Source organism: Octopus sinensis, linkage group LG15 (genome assembly GCF_006345805.1).
Source record: "Octopus sinensis linkage group LG15, ASM634580v1, whole genome shotgun sequence".
Lineage (NCBI taxonomy): Eukaryota > Metazoa > Mollusca > Cephalopoda > Octopoda > Octopodidae > Octopus > Octopus sinensis.
Genome location: NC_043011.1, coordinates 10,913,948 through 10,934,159, shown reverse-complemented (window position 1 = coordinate 10,934,159; position 20,212 = coordinate 10,913,948). Strand labels below are relative to the sequence as shown.

General features: G+C 33.6%; 1 long non-coding RNA gene across 1 annotated transcript; it reads left to right on the top strand.

Moving 5' to 3' along the window:
- Positions 1-7,473: 7,473 nt before the first annotated feature.
- LOC118766406 lies at positions 7,474-16,085 on the top strand. Its single transcript, XR_005002342.1, has 3 exons — positions 7,474-7,966; positions 12,984-12,988; positions 16,072-16,085. It is a non-coding gene; the product is annotated as an uncharacterized LOC118766406 (long non-coding RNA).
- The last annotated feature ends 4,127 nt before the right edge of the window (positions 16,086-20,212 follow it).

Here is a 20,212-nt window from a genome sequence, read left to right as displayed (position 1 = left end):
CTAAGATATCACTAAAGTCTCAAAGGTTTTCAGGTTACAATGTGTCAAAGTAATGGAAACGAGTACTTGAAAAACAACAAAAAATTCACTGGTCTAACAGACAAAGATAAGTTAAATGATTGATAAAATAACTAAAGACTCAAAAGTTTTCAGGTAAGAGTCAAAAGGTTGCAAATGTGTACTTGAAAAACAACAAAAAAGTTTAGGGAGCTGTTAGGTAGAGAAGCATATATTTATCCATGATATCACTCGTCTCAAGAGGTTTCAGCTTAGATATCCAAGATATCAATAAAGTCTTAAAAGTTTTCAGGTTAGAAAGTGTCGAAATGTTGCAAATGTGTACTCGAAAAACAAGAAAAAATTTAGTGATCTGTTGGGTAGAGAGATAAGTTGGTTCATAATTAGCTTATATTTAACTAAGACATCACTAAAGTCTCAAAGGTTTTCAGGTTAGAAAGTGTCAAAATGTTGTAAATGTGTACTTGAAAAACAACAAAAAATTTAGTGATGTGTTAGGTAAAGGTAGGTTAAGCATATATTTATCCAAGATATCACTAGTCTCAAAAGTTTTCAGGTAAGAAAGTGTTAAAATGTTGCAAATGTGTTCTCCAAAAACATCAAAAAATTGAATGATCTGTTAGCTACCTAACAGATCATTAAATTTTTTGTTTTTCGAGTACACATTTCCTACATTTTGACACTTTCTTACCTTCAAACAAGATAAGTTACTTGATTGATAATTAGCTCATATTTATCCAAGATTTCACTAAAGTTTTCAGGTTACAAAGTGTCAAAATGTGTACTTGAAAAACAACAAAAAGTTTAGTGATCTGTTAGGTAATAAAAAGTTAAATGACTGACAATAAGCATATATTTATCCAAGATATCACTAAAGTCTTAAAACTTTTCAGGTAAGAAAGACTGAAAATGTAGGAAATGTGTACTCGAAAAGCAACAAAAAGTTTACAGATCTGTTAGGTAGAGATTTTCAATCCAATTATCAGTCCAAGATTGATAATTAGTTTACATTTATCCAAGATATCACTAAAGTTTTAAGGTTAAAATGTGTCAAAATGTTGCAAGTGAGTACTCGAAAAACAACAAAAAATTTAGTGATCTGTTGGGTAGAGAGATAAGTTGATTGATAATTAGCTTATATTTATCTAAGATATCACTAAAGTCTCAAAGGTTTTCAGGTAACAATGTGTCAAAGTAATGGAAACGTGTACTTGAAAAACAACAAAAAATTCACTGGTCTGTTAGGCAAAATAACTAAAGACTCAAATGTTTTCAGGTAAGAGTACACAATTTGCAACATTTTTACACTTTCAAACCTGAAAACTTTTGAGATTTAATGATATCTTGGATAAATATTAGATTATCATCTATCATTTATTTTATCTTTACCCACTAAATTTTTTATCGTTTCTGAAGGACACCTTTTCAACATTTTGACACTTTCTTACCTGAAAACTTTTGAGACTTTTGTTGTTTTTCAAGTACACATTTGCATTATTTTGAAACTTTGTAATCTGAAGACATTTGAGACTTTATTGATATCTTGGATAAATATATGCTTCTTTACCGAACAGTTCCCTAAAGTTTTTTGTTGTTTTCCCAGAAACACATTTTCAATATTTTGACACTTTCTTACCTGAAAACTTTTAAGACTTTATTGATATCTTGGATATCTGACCTGAAACCTCTTGAGACGAGTGATATCTGGGATAAATATATGCTTCTTTACCTAACAGCTCCCTAAACTTTTTTGTTGTTTTTCACTTGAAAAACATTTGCCACATTTGCCACATTTTGACACTTTCTTACCTTAAACTTTTGAGACTTTATTGATACCTTGGATAAATATATGCTTCTTTACCTAACAGATCACTTTACTTTTTTGTCGTTTTTCAAGTACACATTTACGACATTTTGACACTTTCCAACCTGAAAATTTTTGAGACTTTAGTGATATCTCTGATGAATATAAGCTAAATATCATTCTTCAATAAATATAAGCTAATTATCAATCAAGTAACTTATCTCCGCCTAACAGATCATTAAATTTTTTGTTGTTTTTCGAGTACACATTTCCTACATTTTGACACTTTCTTACCTGCAGGGTATTTTTTTGTTTGTTTGTTTGTATGTATGTATGTATGTACGTACGTATGTATGCATGTATGTATGTTTGTATGTATGCATGTATGTATGTGCAGATTTGTATGCTTTATGTATGTATTCTCATGCATAGAGTTACATATCTAGACATGCTCATATATATTTAAACGATAAACTTCTGGAAAGTTTTACAGATTTTTACAGTTCCAGTGATGGGTGGGTCTGTAGCTTTGAATTAGCTTTCTCCTTTCTGGTTTTGAGAAGCCTAATTTCTCAAGATTGGTATTTAGGCAGTGTGTAACATATCCCAGGACCCCAATAATTACTGGTATAAACCTGAACTTGTTACCTGAATAGAGTAACTGCATACTTCTCAATAGTTCAGCATAGGAGTTCTCTTTTTTACTGATCTTCATTTAGCTTTATGTTAACCGCTGGGCAGCTAATTTCCACAACTGTACACAGTTTCCCTTCTCCATCCCAAATTATTATATCAGGTCTGTTGTGCTTACATTTTATTGAGGTCTTCACTGGTACATCCCATCAGTATTGCTTTTCATTATGAGTGGCTATGGTTTCTACCATTTTGTGGGGTTTTATTTCTTTTTCCTTGGGATTATCCTTCTAACAGATTTCATTATAGAGTGTCCTAGCTACAAATGCCATGTCTCATTGGTAGATAATACCGTGATGAGATTTTTGAACAATGGCTTATTATAAGCAGTGATATCTTCAGTGTGAACTCCACAAAGTCTGCATCAGTTGTCACATTTTACAGCTTTTCCCGCATCTCTATCCCTTTTGTGCATCAGGTACTTGGTTGATATTTCCTGTTCCGGAATTGCAAACACATACCCTTCAAAGTGAGAGGTAATAATTTGGCTATTCGTCCATGATAAACTGCTTTATGTATGTATGTATGTATGTATGTGTGTGTGTGTGTGTATGTATGTATGTATGAATGTCGTTAGTCAGTTTATTTCAAGATTTCTTGCCAATAGAGAAAGAACCAGTTTCTAACCTGGATCCAAGGTTCCTTCATTAGAATTTCAACATCAACAACAGGGTATTTTTGTTTGTATGTATGTATGTATGTGTGTATACATTTATGTATGTATGTGTGTATACATTTATGTATGTATGTGTGTATACATTTATGTATGTATGTATGTATATATGTACATATGTATGTATGCATGTATGTATGTATGTATGTACATATGTATGTATGCATGTATGTATGTATGTGTGCAGATTTGTATGTTTGTTTTATCTATGTATTCTCATGCATAGAGATACATATCCCAGGGCCCCAATAATTACAGGTATAAACCTGAAATACGAAATGCCATAAGTAAGCAAAAAAGAAAACAAATACGTAAAAATACTAAGACCTGCTGACCTCAAACTAAGGCCAATAATTGCTGGACCTCAAGCACCAACCCCACAGCTTAGTCATTTTCTAGATATACTCCTAAAACCTTTGTGCTCATTAATACCCAGCTATGTACGGGATAGCATAGATTTCATACAACACATCCCTGCCACTGTTACAGAAGGTACTATACTGGCAAGTTTTGATGTCACTAATCTTTATACCAATATACCTCGCACTTTAGGCCTAGAAACAATCAATCACTGTGTAGAAAAACACAGAGAATGGATAAATGAATGCTTCAAGACTGACTTCATCACTAAGGCCACGCATCTAGTACTAGAGGAAAATAACTTTAAATTCGACAATAAAGCATATCGGCAGATAAAGGGCACGGCTATGGGTACATCTCATATGCAAACTTAGTTATGGGATACTTAGAAGAAAAACTCTATGAGGAAGTAGAAAAAACTTTTGATCAGGAATACAAGGAATATATCATTAAAAAGTAGAAACACTTCCTTGATGATTGCTTCATCTTTTGGGAAAAATCAAATGAAGACATAAATATATTTATATAGCTATGGTAAGACCTCACTGGAATTTGCATCACCGGTCTGGAACCCCTATCTTGCCCAGGATATTAATCGTTTGGAAGCCGTTCAGCCATGTGCAACCAAAAGAATACCCTCCATCAGGCATTTGCCATATTCTGAACGCCTTACTTCCCTGGGCATGGACACATTGAAACTCCGACGTCTGGCAGCTGACTTGGCAGACACCCATAAAATTATCAACCATCTTACAAACAATAACTCTGAGCACCTTTTCAAACTCCACCTGTCTAACACCCGTAGACATGTTTACAAAGTCAGAAAACAGCACAGTTCCCATGACTTTAGGAAACATTTTTTCACGCTGAGAGTTGCTGAAGCATGGAACAAACTGCCGGCATCAGTTGCACTGCATCCTTCAAAACTTCCATGCTTCCTGAGATTCGCCAACACTACACCTGATTTTCTCCCCTCCATACACACACAAGCATGTATCTGACTCATACACTGTTCGTTTTCCAGACATTTGTACATTACTGCATGCACTTTATATGCACTTTCTGACAAGTTGTGGTGCACCTGAGCACTGTATACAATAATTTCATTATTATTATTATTATTATTATTATTATTATTATTATTATTATTATTATTATTATATTTAGCAATATACTGAATACACTTCACCCTTCCATCAAATTTACAATGGAATCCAGTTTCAATGAACTACCATTCCTGGATATCTACATAAAAATACAGAACTGCAGAGTCACAACAGACATATTTTACCAAAAAAACGGATGCACACTAATATCAGAATTTTACTGTTGCCATCCATCACACATCAAAAGAAACATCCTATTCAGCATGGCTAGACACATCTGTGCTATAGTGACTGACCCCTAAAACACATGAAATCAGACTCAATGAATTCAAAGGCTTCCTTACTATACAAAAATACCCCTTAGACTTAATTAATGAAGGAATAAAAAGGCGATGAAACTGAATATCACCCAACTACAGACACCTAAGAAAAAAGTTAATGAAAACACGATTCCGTTCGTTAACACATACAGTCCTGGAATATCTAACATATTCTATGTCATAAAATCCAACTTACCTACAAAGCCCCAGAATGAAAACTCTGATTGAAAAAACACCTTACGAAATAACAGACGCCAACCAAAAAAATCTTAAAAAACACCTCACTAGGGCAGAATTCAGATCAGAGAATGAACCAGAGTTTGTAGTAAAAGAATGCGGAGATAGGAGATATGGAACATGTAACAATACCAACAACTTCAAGTACGTAGAAAGTGGTTCCCACATAAAGTTCAAGAATGGATCCATTTTTAAAATAAATGCAGATATGAACCGTAAAACACAAAATCTCATATACTGCATTACCTGCCCAAACTGTAAAGAAAATTACATTGGCGAAACAATTAACTCTCCTCTGCCAACGTGCAAGAATTCACAGGCAACATATCTGGCAAGAAGAACTACGAAAGATTCCATTGAGTAAGTATCTAGAAATATGCTGAGACGGAAAGTTCAAAATCTTTCCCTTTTACAAATGTACATGGGACGATCCGCAATACCGAAAGGCAATGGAACTACACTTCATAAAAAGATTCTCTCCAAAATTAAATGTTTGAAAGAGAAAAAAGAAAAGCAAAGAATACGTTTTGTATGTATGTAAAATGTGACCTCGTGTGTACTGTTGGCGATTTTTTTTCCTCTGTCTTCCCTTCTCTGGATCTTTCCTTCTCCTATGTCTCCGATGAAGAGCTCCGCTTGAAACATTAAACCTTCCTTCTTTCCTGAGCATGCAATAATACTATATTTGTTCCACGTCGTGTTGTGTTTTTTTGTGCTTTCTTGTTTGGATTAACTATATGTATATATGTATGGGTATGATATATATATAGTTATTTTATTTTACTAATGTATTTTCATACAGAACTAAACCTTACCAAAAATAAATAGATGACAGGAATATATTCTAATATAATTCAAAGAATATAAAAAGAAAGGACTAAAGCAGAAAGGACAGGAAAACATTTAAAAAATTATTTTTATTTCTTATTCTCTATTTTTTCTTTCTTTTTTTTCATTTTCTTTTCTTACCATCCCTACCAAAAACCATTTCAAAACAATGGTGTAAGTAGTAAACAAGTTTTTACACTTATCTATTTATTTTTTGACAATTCTTAAAAAGTCCAATTCAATACAATGAAAAGTGGTGGATAGGAAAATGAATAGCCCTTCTCTCTCTCTTTTACCCTACCCATCTTTCTATCTGTCTATCTGGGTGCTTTTCTATCTATCTATCTATCTACATACCTACCTATCTATCTATCTAACTATCTATCTATCTATCTATCTATCTATCTATCTATCTATCTATCTACCTATCTTTCTATCTATCTATCTATCTATCTATCTATCTATCTATCTATCTACATACCTACCTACCTATCTTTCCATCCATCCATCCATCCATCCATCCATCCATCCATCCATCCATCCATCCATCTATCTATCTATCTATCTATCTATCTATCTATCTATCTATCTATCTATCTATCTATCTATCCATCTTCCTTGACTTCAAAGCCTCACCCCCCAAAAAACAAAACAAAAACAATGTTCTCTTATAAACAAAATCCCCCAAAACATCTATTTTATATAAATATTCATAGAATTGTATTTGACAATTGTATGAATTGTATTCATAGAATTGTATTTGACAAGTTCGAAAGATGAACGAAAGCGCTAATATGAAAATGAAGATTTAACAATAAAAAAAGTTCTTTCCAAAATTCTGATGACTTTTTTCAATATATATATATATATATATATATATATATATCTATATATATATATGTGTGTATATATATATATATAATGACGCATATTTGCCATTTGAATATGGCTAACCCATAAGGGTGGATGCTACTGTAGTTTGTAGCCCCAGGAAGATATCTCCTCCAGCTGGCTATAGACACACTATCTGTGTCCTCTCAGCCATATTCAAATGGCAAATATGCGTCACGATGTGTTACCACTACTGTTTATAACTCGCTCTGAGATTTATCATTTTATATATATATATATATATATATATATATATATATATATATATATATATATATATATATATATATATATATCAATCAAAGTCTTAGTAAATAGGAAGGCAGACAAATCACAAATCTCTTTAGGTAGATGGCCCTGCTCAATCTGTAGTTAGTTAGTTAGTTAATTTTTGGCTCAAAAAGCAAAAAGCAAGGCCATGTAGGGGGACATGGAGTTATGTACAGGGTGGTGTTCATGTAAAGAGTTCAGGCCACTTGTGGTCAAGGGAGACTTTGAACTGAGCGGTCGTCGGCATCTTCACCATCTTGTCCGGCAGCTTATTCCACGGATCCGCAACCCGGACGGAGAAAGCCCCTCTCCTTCGATTGAGATGAAAATGAAGCAATCGTCAAGGTATCTCTTCCATGCTTTTTCAATATACTTCCTAAATTCAGTTCTGTATCTCTCCTCTATTTCCTGGTAGAGATTTTGTTCTAAGTATCCCATCACTGAGTTCGCATAAGCGGGAGCAAACTTCGTTCCCATAGCCGTGCCTTTAATCTGGATGTAGTTCTTTCTATTGAAGAAGAAAGTGTTGTTTTCCAGAATAAGTCTAACTGAATATAATATGAATGTCACTGTTAATCTGTTGGGAATTGCTTCTCTATGTTTATTTACCCAGTATATGATCGCCTTTATTCCTAAATCATGTGGGATATTGGTGTAAAGGCTTACTACATCAAAGCTTAGTAGGATTGAATTTGTTTCTGTGGTTTTGGGAAGATGGGATAGAAAATCGATGTCATCCCGAATGAAGCCGGGTATGTAGGTACATGTGGGATGACGTCAGCAGCTGGGGAGCTGACCGGAAATTTTCAATTAACAGATAGTTTAATTCTTGAAATAATGCCACAAAATGCCGTATATTTAAGAGACCAAAAAAGTAAGATGCAAAAGAAATATTTTCTTCAAACTTGGCATGAAGGAAGGAAAGACTATTTGGTTTCTCAAGAAGTTTTTTTTTGCCTTAACTTTGTTTAACAAAACCAAACATTTTATTGAAATAAAAGGCATGCTTAATTATTTTTTAATGAAAATTTTTGAGAAAATTTGGTTTAAATGTTTGACACCTCACCACCGTCCATATATAAAGTAAGAAACAAAGGAAAATGAGGAAAACTTTAATAATAATGCTGAATACTATAATGATGCCCTTAAAAAGCAGTATATTGTAATAAGAATGGGAACTACAACAAATCTTATTATGATAATGGAAAACTGACTGACAACAAATGAATTTACTTAACCAAAGTAAATAAATGACTCATCTGTGTACTTTGATCTTAACATGGGGCTCCTCAACTGCAGAGGTACCACGTGACCACAGGGGTTGCAGGAGCTTATTGATGGCCTTGCTGGAAAGTGATACTAATGTAAAAAAATTATAGAAAACTTTTTCATTGATCTCGGTTGTTAACGGCTAGTGTTCAGCTGAATATACCGGCAAGATGTAACAATATTTTTAAATTTTCATCATAGGAGAATCTAGCTGATGAGGACTAATCAAATTTATGATAACAACCGCATTTTGGAAAGTCTGAAACTCAGGTTCGAGATTATCTATTTTGGGTTCATTTTTATGATGTTCTGTCAAGAAGTAAGACAAAACTTTTTAAGTTCACTGCCCACATACATCTTTGCCAGTATATATTTCATTGAAGCTTTACATAGATATCGTTGTAGACTGCTATTTCCAGTATATTTCTTATTTCTTGTCTCTCTCTATATATATATTATATAAAATCTGTTCTGTGTGTGTGTGTGTGTGTGTCTTCTAGGATCTCGGGCATCCTCCATCTGACTGCGCTCAAATTTGATACGTAGATACGGTATCAGGGTGTGTATAAGTCTTGAAAAAATTACAAAAATCGATTCCAGGTGAGAATGCGATCGATAAAGCTGTGGGAACGTGCATTTGTACGTGCAAGTACATCAGCTGTTGTGATCGATACTACACGTATGCAAGTACATCAGCTGTTGTGATCGATACTACACGTATGCGAGAAAAATGCACGTGCAGTTTGCCCCAAAAAAGCTGGCTGGCTTGAAATAATGCCACAAAATGCTGTATATCTAAGAGACCAAAAAAGTAAGATGCAAAAGAAATATTTTCTTCAAACTTGGCATGAAGGAAGGAAAGACTATTTGGTTTCTCAAGAAACAAAACCAAACATTTTATTGAAATAAAAGGCATGCTTAATTATTTTTTAATGAAAATTTTTGAGAAAATTTGGTTTAAATGTTTGACACCTCACCACCGTGTGTTTGCTCGTATATATATATATATATATATATATATATATATATATATAATATATACATAAAGTAACAAACAAAGGTAATTGAGGAAAACTTTAATAATAATGCTGAATACTATAATGATGCCCTTTAAAAGCAGTATATTGTAATAAGAATGGGAACTACAACAAATCTTATTATGCTAATGGAAAACTGACTGACAACAAATGAATTGGATACTTTTCTACTATTAGTAGAAAAGTATCCAATTTATTTGTAAATAGTAATGATATAATTAACAATGGCATTAATATTAATAAGAACAAGATAGTAAATATAACTGGAATAAAAATAAATATTTAAATAAACTTAGGTCTAATGATAATGAATATACACCAACCCAAATACACCCAATGATGTTAAGTATAATGAAGATGATTATATTTGGTCTTTCCTTCCTTATTCACGACAAATAAAAATGAATCTGGTCAAGCTATTTTACAGATCTATATCTAAGCACTTTAATAAAGAACATAAATATCATAAAATAATAAATAATAAAAGGATTAGGATAGTTTTTTCAGTATCTAAAAATTTGCTTAGAATTATATCCTCCTTTAATATTAAAAGTTTAGACAATTTTTACAATAAAAGAAAAAAAATAATTGTATTATAGATAATGATCTAGCTAGAAACTGTGATTGTAGACATAAGAATAAATGTTTCTTTAATAATTTTTACAGAACAATATCGTATATAGATGTAGGGTGGAATCAGAATGAAAAAATATTTTTACATAGTATATATATCTGTACTTTTATGTATCAATTTATACGTGTACATGCATGTGTATATATTCTTTTAATCTTTTATTTTCATTCGTTTCAGTCATTTGACTGCAGCCATGCTGGAGCACCACTTTTAGTCGAGCAAATCACTCCCAGGACTTATTCTTTCTAAAACTTATTCTATTGGTCTATTTTGTTGAACCGCTAAGTTACGGGGATGTAAACACACCAGCATCAGTTGTCAAGTGATGTTGGGGGGACAAAGACAGACACACAAGCATATATATATACCACACAGCCACCCCTAACTATATATTTGTGTATATGCATCTAAGTGCTTGTATACATGGGTATATGTTGTTTTGTATTTATCTGATGCCATCGATATGTCGTTAGGCATATGTGTTTTTGAGCGTGTATATATGGATATACATATGGATATATATATATGTATATATATGGATATGTACATATGTATATTTGTATAGATGTGTGTGAATGTATGTATATATGTATATATATGTAAAGGGTAAAGGGGGTAAAGACCCCCTTCGGTCATGAATAACCATGGGATTGCACCTAGAAAGTTACCCTCCTAGACACAAGTCCGGGCAAGGTTGTTTATGGAAGACCAGCAGTCGCCCATGCATACCAGCCTCCCCTCTCCATGCCACTAGTGTTATCCAAGGGAAAGACGTCGCAACTCATTTCTACAGCTGAGTGAACTGGAGGAACGTGAAATAAAGTGCTTTGCTCAGGAACACAACACGCAGCCCGGTCCGGGATTCGAGCTCACAACCTCATGATCGTAAGCTCGACGCTCTAACCACTGAGCTATGCGCCTTCACATATGTATATATTTGTATGTGTATGGGTATGTGAAACTTTATATATGTGTACAGAGATATTCATATGTATGTATGTATATGTGTGTATATCATTTATTGTTAATGCAGGTATATGTGTGCATATATATGTATGTGAATGTATATACATGCATGTATGTATGTGTTTATATATATGCATGTGTGTATATATATGTGTATGTATGTATATATATATATATGCGAATGTATGTGTGTACATGTATATGTGTGTATGTGTGTGAGTATATTCCTGACACATGGGAAGGTATAGCTATTGATCGTGGAGAAGGATTGTGCACGAGGGGACAACCACTTTTGAGAAATCTCAAGTTGCACATGAGAAAGTAAGGAGGAATGTCAGGAATGGCATCGCTGTTACACTTCCAGATGGGAAGGGTCTTTCTTTGATGCTGACATGCAATGTCTATGCAAGACCCTGCCTCAGTAAAGCTGGACTCAAGAGTCATCTTCGTAGTCATAAAGTGAGACAGATGAGTGACAACCTGGCCACTAGTGGTGGTGTAACACACCATACTAATCATATCTGTCAGGCATATGGAAGAGAGCTGTAGTGATCCTATACAACGGCGCGCGCTCGCGCACCGTCCATTTGTATTTCGCGCGTGCGGGGTTGGTGCTTTCACCACCGGAAGAAGAACCCTTTTGCCTACGTAGCAGTTAGCCGAGGCAAGGGGATCGTAAGACGTTGACCACCAGCGTCCAGCAAGCAGCGACTTGAGACAGCAGCGACTGAAGGCGACGGTCATGTATATTTTCTCTCCGTCCGAACTTTAACCAAATTGTTGCAGACCACATCTTCTCCCTGTTCCGGACGCCATCTTTGACCAGTGTCGTTTTGCATTTGAACACTTTCTTATTTTACAGCACTGACACATTTATACCAAAGGGATACCAGATAACCACTTATTGTTACTGTTACCACATTAGAGAATAAAGTAGTATATATATCTTTTACGTCTGCGTCTTGTTTTTACGTCTGCGTCTTATTAAAGCAACGGCTAGTGATTTATTTCTTGTACCCCGAAAGTACAAGAGAAGATATATTCACACTAAGTTCGTTACACTGGTGACCCCGACGTGATTCTGGTCTAAAACCAGAGATCACTGAACAACAAAAAAAATCCAGTTTTTCTGCGAAGTCGGAACACGATTTAACTCTACGCAGTCATCTTTCGACGATTTGTTTCCGGCCACCACAAACAGTTTCTCTTCTTATTCTATTCTACAGCCATGATGACGAACGCCATCATATCAACGATGCCTTTTCTCCACCTTCGTCATCGCCATCGTCGTCTTTCTACTTCACGTCGTCGTTATCTTCGTCGCCATCATCACTAAGAACGATGTTGTCTCAAGTCCACTACAGTCGCCTTCCACCACCACCGTCGCCTTTCAACACCGTCGACCTCCACAAGATGTACATAGCAACTCGCGGAACTTTGGCTTTCACGCTGTTCGTGCATAGCGCGCCAAGAATTAACAGCCCAGCACTATCTACGAGATTTCTTCTGTACCCAGTTAACCTGTCACAGCATCGAAGCTACAATCGCTACACAATGTGTTCAACCGGCCTCTGCATTTGTGGTTTCAACATTCTGTTACAGAACGAACTGCTATTGTGCATCAGGCTATTAGAGACTGGTAAATTAACTCCATTGTCTGGGATAGCCATGAGAGACATTTTTTCTATGCGCTGTATTTTTATTTTTGCTCGCATTCACCTTGTATGTATTTTTGTCGCACACACGTACACACACATAAATGCTATCTCTCACATACATACGTCACACATGCTTTTCTCGCTTGTTTTTTCCATGCTAAATATGCCTTTTTTGGACACACCTCATTTCTATAGACCCTAGGGGTCACGTATACATAGAGAGAGTTGTTTGTCATACTTTTGTTCCTGTATGAACGAGGCATATAATCGCTCAACCACTGGCATATTCATTGCTGTTTTTCGGTGTGGCAAGCACTATTGCATTTCATGCGCCTTTGCTTCGCACGTGTATTGCCTTGTTTTTTGCAACACGTTTGCGTTAGCTTAATTCTTTTCCCGACTCATAGAATGTCGGATGTTCACGTGCGCTGCGCCTATGTATGGGCGTAATTATTTTTCCCTGTTAGACTCCTGTTGGTCACGTAATTAACAGAGAAAATTATCTGTGTCGCGCATCACACCAGCATGATTGCACTTTTGCTTTTGTGTTACTAGCGATCTCATCTGTCGATTCCATTTCCTCTCCTGCAGCAATTGATTTAACTGCTATTTCGCAGGATCAACTACCTTTAGAGAAGTTGGATTAATTTCGCCTAGGTTCATTAACTGTGAGTTTTGCTTTCCCTACAGCGGAAGGCTCTATACTTCGTGACGTATCCACTTTCATGCATGCAATTTTGAATTTTGCTCATTTTGAGTATTTTTTGCTTTAGTAAATTTCTTGTGTATGCAATTTTGAATTTTGCTCATTTTGAGTATTTTTTGCTTTAGTAAATTTCTTGTGTATGATGTAAATTTTGCCATTTTATTATATTGTGTGCTATTTGGTTATCTGGTATCCACCTTGAGTTTTATAGTCACTACAGGGAATTTTGTGTCGTGCTTACGCACTGGGGTGGAGCTCTGTAGTGATCCTATACAACGGCGCGCGCTCGCGCACCGTCCATTTGTATTTCGCGCGTGCGGGGTTGGTGCTTTCACCACCGGAAGAAGAACCCTTTTGCCTACGTAGCAGTTAGCCGAGGCAAGGGGATCGTAAGACATTGACCACCAGCGTCCAGCAAGCAGCGACTGAAGGCGGCGGTCACGTATATTTTTTCTCCGTCCGAACTTGATTCTAGCAGCACCTTACCAAAAGGCCTTTAACCAAATTGTTGCAGACCACATCTTCTCCCTGTTCCGGACGCCATCTTTGACCAGTATCGTTTTGCATTTGAACACTTTCTTATTTTACAGCACTGACACATACTAAAGGGTACCAGATAACCACTTATTGTTACATTAGAGAATAAAGTAGTATATATATATTTTACGTCTGCATCTTGTTTCTGACTGGTAGAATTCTGGATTATTAAAGCAACGGCGAGTGATTGCTTTCTTGTACCCCGAAAGTACAAGAGAAGATCGGCAGGAGGACTTAACCAACATGAAGCCCAGTTTCAACTACAGCCGGCTATTACTGCCAATCCTGTACAAGATATTGTAGATCTTTAGCTGGGCTAAAAAGTCACAATCGATCACAGCACCAGTAGCCAAACTCGATAATGAGGGGGCAGCCATCATCATCATATACATATGTGTGTGTGGGAGCTTTGTCATCTCAATGTTAACTCCATTTGGAAAATTGATTATCAGTCGACTAATTCTGGATGCCTCATTTTAGTGCATATTCTTGTAGTTACTGTTAAATTTATCATTATATTAGTATTTAATATTAAATACATATCATATTAAGATGTCCTCATTATACTAAATGAATGGGGGTATAAATACACTTAATTTATTAATTAATTGATGATAATTATAATAATAAATAGTTTCGTTTGACTTACTAAATAGATTTAATCATAATCATCATCATCGTTTAGCGTCCGCTTTCCATGCTAGTTGGACAGTTGAACTGGGGTCTGGGAAACCAGAAGGCTGCACCAGGCCCAGTCTGCTCTGGCAATGTTAGGCGAGGCTGACATCAGCCACGGACGGATTGGTGCATTTTATCTGTTAGGTAAAGATAAGTTAACTGATTGATAATAGGTTATATTTATCCAAGATATCACTGAAGTCTCAAAAATTTTTATGTTAGAAAGTGTCAAAATATTGCAAATGTGTACTCGAAAAACAACAAAAAATTTAGTGATCTGTAAGCTTATATTTATCCCAGATTTTTTTGGAAAGTCCCAAAATTTTAGGTTGGAAAGTGTCAAAAAAGTTTAGTGATCTGTCAGGTAAATATAAGTTAACTGAGCTAATATTTATCCCAGATATCAGTAAAGTCCCAAATTTTTTTAGGTTGGAATGTGTCAAAATGTTGCAAATGTGTATTTAAAAAACAACAAAAAAATTTAGTGATCTGTTAGGTAAGTATAAGTTAAATGATTGATAATAAGCTTATATTTATCCAAGATATTACGAAAGTCTTAAAAGTTTTCGGGTTAGAATATTTCAAAATGTTGCAAATGTGTACTTGGAAAACAACAAAAAAGTTTAGTGATCTATTAACTGATTGATAATAAGCTTATCACTCAAGTCTCAAAAGCTTTCAGGTTAGAAAGTGTCAAAATGTTGAAAATGTGTATTTGAAAAACGACAAAAAAGTTTAGTGATATGTTGTTACTTCATTGATAATTAGCTTATATTTACCAGTCTCAAAAGTTTTCAGGTAAGTGTCAAAATGTAGGAAATGTGTACTCGAAAAACAACAAAAAATTTAATGATCTGTTAGGCAGAGATAAGTTACTTGATTGATAATTAGCTTATATTTATTGAAGAATGATATTTAGCTTATATTCATCAGAGATATCACTAAAGTCTCAAAAATTTTCAGGTTGGAAAGTGTCAAAATGTCGTAAATGTGTACTTGAAAAACGACAAAAAAGTAAAGTGATCTGTTAGGTAAAGAAGCATATATTTATCCAAGGTATCAATAAAGTCTCAAAAGTTTAAGGTAAGAAAGTGTCAAAATGTGGCAAATGTGGCAAATGTTTTTCAAGTGAAAAACAACAAAAAAGTTTAGGGAGCTGTTAGGTAAAGAAGCATATATTTATCCAAGATATCACTCCTCTCAAGAGGTTTCAGGTTAGATATCCAAGATATCAATAAAGTCTTAAAAGTTTTCAGGTAAGAAAGTGTCAAAATATTGAAAATGTGTTTCTGGGAAAACAACAAAAACTTTAGGGAACTGTTCGGTAACGAAGCATATATTTATCCAAGATATCAATAAAGTCTCAAATGTCTTCAGATTACAAAGTTTCAAAATAATGCAAATGTGTACTTGAAAAACAACAAAAGTCTCAAAATTTTTCAGGTAAGAAAGTGTCAAAATGTTGAAAATGTGTCCTTCAGAAACGATAAAAAATTTAGTGGGTAAAGATAAGTTAAATGATTGATAATAATTATCCAAGATATCATTAAATCTCAAAAGTTTTCAGGTTTAAAAGTGTAAAAATGTTGCAAATGTGTACTTGATTATAATGGTTTTCAGGTTACAAAGTGTCAAAATGTTGAAAATGTGTACTTGAAAAACAACAAAAAATTTTGTGATCTGTCAGGTAAATATAAGTTTTGATAATAAGCTAACATTTATCAGTAAATCCTAAAATTTTTATGTTGGAATGTGTCAAAATGTTACAAACGTGTACTCGAAAAATAACAAAAAATTTACTGATCCGTAAGGCAGAGATTAGTTATTTGATTGATAATCAGCTTATATTTATACAAGATTGATAAGTAGCTTATATTTATCAGAGATATCACTAGTCTCAAAAATTTTCAGGTTGGGAAGTGTCAAAATGTTGTAAATGTGTACTTGAAAAACAACAAATTAAAGTGATAATCAGCTTATATTTATCCAAGATTGATAATAAGCTTATATTTATCAGAGATATCACTAAAGTCTCAAAACTTTTCAGGTTGGGAAGTGTGAAAATGGAAATGTGTACTTGAAAAACAACAAAAAGTTTACTGATCTGTTAAGTAGGGATTTTCAATCCAATTATCAGTCCAAGATTGATAATTAGTTTACATTTATCCAAGATATCACTAAAGTTTTTAGGTTAAAATGTGTCAAAATGTTGCAAGTGAGTACTCGAAAAACAACAAAAAATTAGTGATCTGTTGGGTAGAGAGATAAGTTGATTGATAATTAATTTATATTTATCTAAGATATCACTAAAGTCTCAAAGGTTTTCAGGTTACAATGTGTCAAAGTAATGGAAACGAGTACTTGAAAAACAACAAAAAATTCACTGGTCTAACAGACAAAGATAAGTTAAATGATTGATAAAATAACTAAAGACTCAAAAGTTTTCAGGTAAGAGTCAAAAGGTTGCAAATGTGTACTTGAAAAACAACAAAAAAGTTTAGGGAGCTGTTAGGTAGAGAAGCATATATTTATCCATGATATCACTCGTCTCAAGAGGTTTCAGCTTAGATATCCAAGATATCAATAAAGTCTTAAAAGTTTTCAGGTTAGAAAGTGTCGAAATGTTGCAAATGTGTACTCGAAAAACAAGAAAAAATTTAGTGATCTGTTGGGTAGAGAGATAAGTTGGTTCATAATTAGCTTATATTTAACTAAGACATCACTAAAGTCTCAAAGGTTTTCAGGTTAGAAAGTGTCAAAATGTTGTAAATGTGTACTTGAAAAACAACAAAAAAATTTAGTGATGTGTTAGGTAAAGGTAGGTTAAGCATATATTTATCCAAGATATCACTAGTCTCAAAAGTTTTCAGGTAAGAAAGTGTTAAAATGTTGCAAATGTGTTCTCCAAAAACATCAAAAAATTGAATGATCTGTTAGCTACCTAACAGATCATTAAATTTTTTGTTTTTCGAGTACACATTTCCTACATTTTGACACTTTCTTACCTTCAAACAAGATAAGTTACTTGATTGATAATTTATCCAAGATTTCACTAAAGTTTTCAGGTTACAAAGTGTCAAAATGTGTACTTGAAAAACAACAAAATGTTTAGTGATCTGTTAGGTAACAAAAAGTTAAATGACTGACAATAAGCATATATTTATCCAAGATATCACTAAAGTCTTAAAACTTTTCAGGTAAGAAAGACTGAAAGTGTAGGAAATGTGTACTCGAAAAGCAACAAAAAGTTTACAGATCTGTTAGGTAGAGATTTTCAATCCAATTATCAGTCCAAGATTGATAATTAGTTTACATTTATCCAAGATATCACTAAAGTTTTAAGGTTAAAATGTGTCAAAATGTTGCAAGTGAGTACTCGAAAAACAACAAAAAATTTAGTGATCTGTTGGGTAGAGAGATAAGTTGATTGATAATTAGCTTATATTTATCTAAGATATCACTAAAGTCTCAAAGGTTTTCAGGTAACAATGTGTCAAAGTAATGGAAACATGTACTTGAAAAACAACAAAAAATTCACTGGTCTGTTAGGCAAAATAACTAAAGACTCAAATGTTTTCAGGTAAGAGTACACAATTTGCAACATTTTTACACTTTCAAACAACCTGAAAACTTTTGAGATTTAATGATATCTTGGATAAATATTAGATTATCATCTATCATTTATTTTCTTTACCCACTAAATTTTTATCGTTTCTGAAGGACACCTTTTCAACATTTTGACACTTTCTTACCTGAAAACTTTTGAGACTTTTGTTGTTTTTCAAGTACACATTTGCATTATTTTGAAACTTTGTAATCTGAAGACATTTGAGACTTTATTGATATCTTGGATAAATATATGCTTCTTTACCGAACAGTTCCCTAAAGTTTTTTGTTGTTTTCCCAGAAACACATTTTCAATATTTTGACACTTTCTTACCTGAAAACTTTTAAGACTTTATTGATATCTTGGATATCTGACCTGAAACCTCTTGCTTCCTAACAGCTCCCTAAACTTTTTTGTTGTTTTTTACTTGAAAAACATTTGCCACATTTGCCACATTTTGACACTTTCTTACCTTAAACTTTTGAGACTTTAGTGATATCTTGGATAAATATATGCTTCTTTACCTAACAGATCACTTTACTTTTTTGTCGTTTTTCAAGTACACATTTACAACATTTTGACACTTTCCAACCTGAAAATTTTTGAGACTTTAGTGATATCTCTGATGAATATAAGCTAATTATCAATCAAGTAACTTATCATTAAACAGATCATTAAATTTTTTGTTGTTTTTCGAGTACACATTTCCTACATTTTGACACTTTCTTACCTGAAAACTTTTGAGACTGGTAAATATAAGCTAATTATCAATGAAGTAACAACAGATCACTAAACTTTTTTGTTGTTTTTCAAATACACATTTTCAACATTTTGACACTTTCTAACCTGAAAGCTCTTGAGACTTGAGTGATAAGCTTATTATCAATCAGTTAATAGATCACTAAACTTTTTTGTTGTTTTCCAAGTACACATTTGCAACATTTTGACATATTCTAACCCGAAAACTTTTAAGACTTTAGTGATATCTTGGATAAATATAAGCTTATTATCAATCATTCAACTTATATTTACCTAACAGATCACTAAATTTTTTTGTTGTTTTTTAAGTACACATTTGCAACATTTTGACACATTCCAACCTAAAAAAATTTGGGACTTTACTGATATCTGGGATAAATATTAGCTCAGTTAACTTATATTTACCTGACATCACTAAACATTTTTGACACTTTCGAACCTAAAAAATTTGGGACTTTACTAAAGAATGTGGGATAAATATAAACTTACAGGTATAACCTAACAGATCACTAAATTTTTTGTTGTTTTTCGAGTACACATTTGCAATATTTTGACACTTTCTAACCTGAAAATTTTTGAGACTTTAGTGATATCTTGGATAAATATAACCTATTATCAATCAGTTAACTTATCTTTACCTAACAGATAAAATGCACCAATCCGTCCGTGGCTGATGTCAGCCTCGCCTAACATTGCCAGAGCAGACTGGGCCTGGTGCAGCCTTCTGGTTTCCCAGACCCCAGTTCAACTGTCCAACCCATGCTAGCACGGAAAACGGAGGCTAAACGATGATGATGATGATTATGATTAAATCTATTTAGTAATTCAAACGAAACTATTTATTATTATAATTATCATCAATTAATTAATAAATTAAGTGCATTTATACCCCCATTCATTTAGCATAATGAGGACATCTTAATATGATATGTAATTAATATTAAATACTAATATAATGATAAATTTAACAGTAACTACAAGAATATGCACTAAAATGAGGCAATTCAGAATTAGTCGACTGATAATCAATTTTCCAAATGGAGATGACAAAGCTCACACACACACATATGTATATGATGATGATGGCTGCCCCCTCATTATCGACTTTGGCTACTGGTGCTGTGATCGATTGTGACTTTTTAGCCCAGCTAAAGATCTACA